Genomic DNA, 6000 nt, shown 5'->3' with positions numbered 1-6000 from the left:
TAAGTATAAGTATTCTTATTAAAGTATAAAATAATAAACCTTATTTATTTTATTTTATTTATTTATTAGTTTTTATTTATATATAATTTAAGTTTAAGTTTTTATAAGAATTCTAATAAACCTTTTAGGTTTTCTTTACTAAATAAATTAGGTTTAAAGTACTTAATAAAGTATTAATAATAGCTTTCTTTTATAATAATTATTACTTTATATACTTTTAATTATTTTATTATATAAAAGATTATATTATTTTTATTATTTAACTTTATAAGGTAATTACTTAGGTAAGGTTAAAGGGTTTTAATATATAAATTTATAGTATTAATAATAATAATAATAGTTTAATAAAGTTTTATAATTTCTTTATATATATTAATTATAGCCTAGTTAAAAGTTTAGATTTTTTATATAATACCTAGAGTATTATTAGCTTAAGTAAACCTAAATATAGCTTTTTTATTAATAAATAAAAGTATTAGAACTAAAAGGTAAAGGTTTATAAAAGTAATAAGTATAGTAAACCTTAATAAGGTATTTATTATAGCTTTTATTATAGTATTTTTAGTTATAATAATAGGTTACTTAATTATTAATTAATAATTAACTTATTAATTAATAGTTAATTTAATTAGTATTAATTTATTATTAATTAATTAATTATTAATTAATTTATTTATTTATTAATTAGTTATTAGTTAATTAATTAGCTTTAATATATTAATTAATATAACCCTGGTTTATATAAAAGTTTAATTATTTAAGTATTTTAATAAGAGGTTAAATATAATAATATAATTATAATATTAAAATTAATAATTATATTATAAATAATAATCTATTAAAAAAAAGTACTAATAAATAATATATAATAATATAAAGTATAAATAAAGTTAAGTATAACTTAAATAAAGTAATTATTTATAAGAAGAAAAAAAGAACCCTTAAAAAAAACTTTAATTAAAGCTTTTTATATAATATTTATAAAATAAAATATTTATTAAATAAGTAAGTTATATAATTCCCTTATAATATTATTAGGTTTAGTGCGGCTAAATTTTACTGTCTAGGCTTATTAGTTGAGAAAGCAGGGTTTAAGCCTTTACATTATCTGCTATTGTGTGGGAGCAATTCTGTTGATTATGCCAGGTAAGCTCCAGACAATTCGTGTTTTGTTATGCATTCTAATAGTAAATAATACTTTGTATAGCCTTATGTCCATCATGGATACAAACGGTACGATATATCCGCTAACAGTTACCCTTCAGCCAGCTCCAATCCCGTTACTAGCTATAAATCGACGAGGTATCCGTATACAGGGATCAACAGTTGCTTCTCGCTTAAACCTCCGAGGACTACTAAAGTTTGCTGACGAAATGGGAATCATGCCGACAATCGAGAAATTTCCTCTTAGTAATGTCGGTATTGAAAATGCTATGCAAAGGCTGAGAAACGGCAATGTTAGGTATCGAGCAGTCTTGGAGCATATTTCTCATGAGGATTCAGCCTAAGCTTCGCCTAGATGTGAAAATGCCGCAAAAGTTTACTGCGGTAGTCAAGTTAGGCTATATAGTTATATAAAGAGTATTACTATTTACACGGGTAGAAATCTCTATTTGCACGGGAATGTCTTACTAGTTTAGCGCCGACCCAATTCTAGCACTAAGGAAAAGGTAAACAATACAATCAAGGCTCGTCCATTGTTTGCTATGCATAAATTAAAGCTATCAACTCCGCCACAATATCGTGACGCCCACGGCTATATACTCCCTTTACCACGCTTATTAAGATGGATATATACTGTCTTCTTAACACGTAAAGTCCCTCGCCAGGATATACTATAACAGTTACTACAGCTATTACCACTAATAACCCAAGAAACAATAACTACACTAGGGCTGCTATTCTATAATTACTACTATTAATACTTTTTAATTAAAAGTAGATATATACGGTTATTTAAGGCTAGTATAATTATAAATAATCCCTTAATTTATTAGCGTATAATATTTATTACGCTGTATAGTTGCTTAGTAATAAAAGGAGTAAGAACTAGCTAATAAGAATAGTATTAAGGCTTATAAAATAGCTAGTATTATTAGAAAAGCTAATAATTTAAGCTATAATTATTTTCTTTTATAAGATATTTATAATAACTATTAAATTATTAAATATAAGCGACTTAATAGCCTTAAAACTGCTTAAGCCTTTATTAAAGAGTTTAAAAGTAGAGGTATTAGTATTAGAACCTTATATAATGAAAATAATTACGTTTATATTATGTTTTAGATATATAATTAGTATTATATAATATAAAAAAAGTTTTTAAAGGTACTTAATTTAAATAATACTTATAAAACTAACCGCTTTAAGTTATACTTATTTTAAGCTATTAATATAATAAATTAAAAGTTTTTAGCTAACTTTACTTTTAGCCTTATAAATAGTAAAAAAAAGTATTATTTTTAGTAGTTATATAACCAGCTTAAAAAGCTTTATATTAAAATTAAGGCTAATATACTAGAAGTTATTATTATAAATAAGAAATAGGCTTTTTATATAGCCCTTATTAACACCTTTTTAGGTGCGTAATAGCAGCTATATATATATTATATCTTCGCTAATATCCGGGCTAAAATTAATATATACTAGAAGGATAATAAGGTGTAACAGCTAAGGTTCCCAAGGGATAAACTAGTTATAGTTTATATTAGCAAAATAACTAGAGTAGTTAATCTAAGCGGTTAGTTATTATATTAATAATAAGTTATAAATTATAACTAAGTAATTAAAGTTAAAAAGTTATAAGTAAAGCTTATTTAATATAATAATTTATATTAAAAGCTAAAAAGCTAAAATTTATTTATAAAGTAAATTTAAGGGTTTTTATATATTATAATATTTACTTATTATTTATTAAAATTCTAGTAAATTATAATTATATATATATTATTAGTTTATTTAAAGTTTATTAAATAATTAGTAAACTCTTCTTTATTAGCAGCTTATTTTAACTATTAATTTATTACTTATTATACTTATATTATTTTATAGCTTATATAGCCGGCTTAACTTATAACTTATATTATAACTTATAACTAGATTATAATATAATATTTTTTTTTATAGTTTTACCTTTAAGATCTAAGCTTTATTTTATAAATAGTTTTATTTACCTTTTCTTTTATTAATTATAAGTGTTTTACTTTTTTATAATATTCTTTTTTTATTATATTTAATTATATAAAAAAACCTAAAAAATTTTATTTTATTATTAATTATATTATAATTATTACTTTTATTTATAAATAAGGTTTTAAGGTATTATCTTATAATTATTATTTTAAAAAGAAAAGTTTTTATTAAATTATTAAAAGTATTAATTATTATATTTTTTATTATTTTTTAGGTTATTTTTATAATAATTTCTATACTTTTATAATAAATTATATATATAAAGTTTTTTTATTATAATATATATTACTAATATATTTTAATAAATTATATTATTAAAAAACTTTATTAGCTTAAAAAAAAAAATTAATAAAAAAACTATTAATTAAAAGGTATTATAAAGCTTAGTTAAAAATAAATAAAGCCTTAAATTATTTAATATATTTTTAATATATATATTATTATTTATATAAAAAAAGTCTAAAAATAGCTTATTATAACTTTACTTTTTTAATGAAAATAAAAAATATAAATTAAAAAAAAAAAAAAAAAAAGCTTAAAAATATAAATTAAAGTAAGTTTAATAATAAAAGTTTAAGGCTATTTAAAATACTTAAAACTAAAGTATTTTTAATATTTTAAACTAAAATGCTTTACTTAATACTAAGTTATAAGCTATTAATAATATTATTATAATAAATACTAGTAATTTTTTAGGTATTTTATAGGTTTTTATATATTTTTCTTATTTTTATAGTTTTTTTATTTAATAAAATATTAGTATATTTTATTTTTTATTTTTATATTTAGAATTTATTTTACTTTATACTTTATTTTATTTATAATTTTAATATTTTCTTTTATTAATATATTATTTAATACTTTTTTAAGAAGTAAAATATATATTATAAAATAATTTCTTATAATTTTTAATAATAAAAGTTTATAATTATTTATTAATATTTATTTTTTAATAATAAATAATTCTAATTTTTTATAATTTAATTTATTATTTAATCGTGTTATTTTAATATTTTATTAGAGTAAATAAATTATATTTTTCTTCTTAAAAATTAGTTTTTTTAATTTTTTATAATTATAATATTATATTATTTTATTTTATATAAATTCTAATTTATATTATATTTTTTTATATAATTTTTTTAGTTTATTTACTTATAATATTACTTATTTTACTTATAGTTTTTTATATTATATTTAAAATACTTTAAGGTTAAATTTATAATTAATATAAACTAATATTTATTTTATTAATTCTAATATTAAGCTATTATAAGCTAATTATATTATAAGTAATTATTTAACCTAATTATTTTATTAATAATTAATATAATATTATAAATATTATTTAAGTATTTAGTTTATTTTTTTATTTATTTATTTATTTATAAATAATATATAATACTTAACTTATAATTTATTCTAAATTATATTATAAGTACTTATTAAAATTTAAAAGTAAATATATTTTTTTTATTTAATATAATTTTTTTTAATAGCTTATAATTACTTATTATTATTTATAAAAATATATATATAAGTTTTTTTATATTACTTACTTTTTTATATAATAAAAAGTATTTATACTTTATAAGTTTATTTATAACTATAAATATACTATTATATTTTATATTAGTTATTAGTTTTTTTAATATTAATAGCTTTATAATATAATTAAAAGCTATTAATTCCTATAATTATATTAATATTAGTAATAATTATAATTTTTTATATAGCTTATATTATAAAGCCTTACTTTTTTTATATTATATATATTTATTAATAATTTTTTTAATTATTTTCTTAATTCTTAAAAAATTATATTATTATTATATTTTATCTAGTATTTTATAAATTTCTTAATATTTATAAACTAAATATTTATATATTTCTTTAATATATTTTTCTTATAATTCTAAAAGTATTTAGGTTTTTTTATAATACTTTAGAATAATTCTAGGTTTTATAAAATATTTTTTTAATATATTTATAAACCTAACTTTTTTTTTTACTTATTATTAGATTTTCTTATATACTAGGTTTTTATTTTATACTTTTAGTATAATATTTAATTATTTTTACTAAAAATTATTATTTATATTAATCTTAAAAAGTTATTCTATTATTATAAGTATTTTTATATTATAATTACTTTTTTAACTTAAAGTATTTACTTATTTATTCTTAGATTCTTTTTAATAAATAATTTTATAATTAAATTCTAAAAAATATTTAACTTATTAAATTTATTATTTATTTAATTATTATATTATTATAAAATAAAAAATATTTTTATAATTAATATATACCTTAATTTTATATTTACTTTTTATAAAATAATATTTAAATTCCTTAAAAATATTAATAATTATTAGGAATTTTTTATTATAAATAAAATAATTACGTTTTACTTTATAAAGTTTTTTTAAGTAAAATATAATAAAATATAATTTTTTATTATTATTTTTTTATTTAACTTATACTTTTAAAGTAAAATCTAATAAATTAGTTTTTAATTTTATTTTTTTTTTTAAATTAAAGGTTTTTAAAATAGGTTTAAATATAATAAGTTTTTTAATTTTATTAAAAGTATATTATATTTTATTATTTTAATTTTATTACTTATTTTTCTTAATAAGTTTATTTAAGGGTATTATAATTTTATTATAGCTTTTAATAAATTTTTTATAATAGTTTATAAAGCTTTTAAAGCTTTATATATTCTTAATATTTTTTAATATTAGCTAGTTTTTTATTACCTTAATTTTTATTTTTTTTATTTATATTTTATTTAATTATATTATATAT

Source organism: Metarhizium brunneum, chromosome 3 (genome assembly GCF_013426205.1).
Source record: "Metarhizium brunneum chromosome 3, complete sequence".
NCBI classification, from domain to species: Eukaryota; Fungi; Ascomycota; class Sordariomycetes; order Hypocreales; family Clavicipitaceae; genus Metarhizium; species Metarhizium brunneum.
This window is presented reverse-complemented; position numbering follows the sequence as displayed.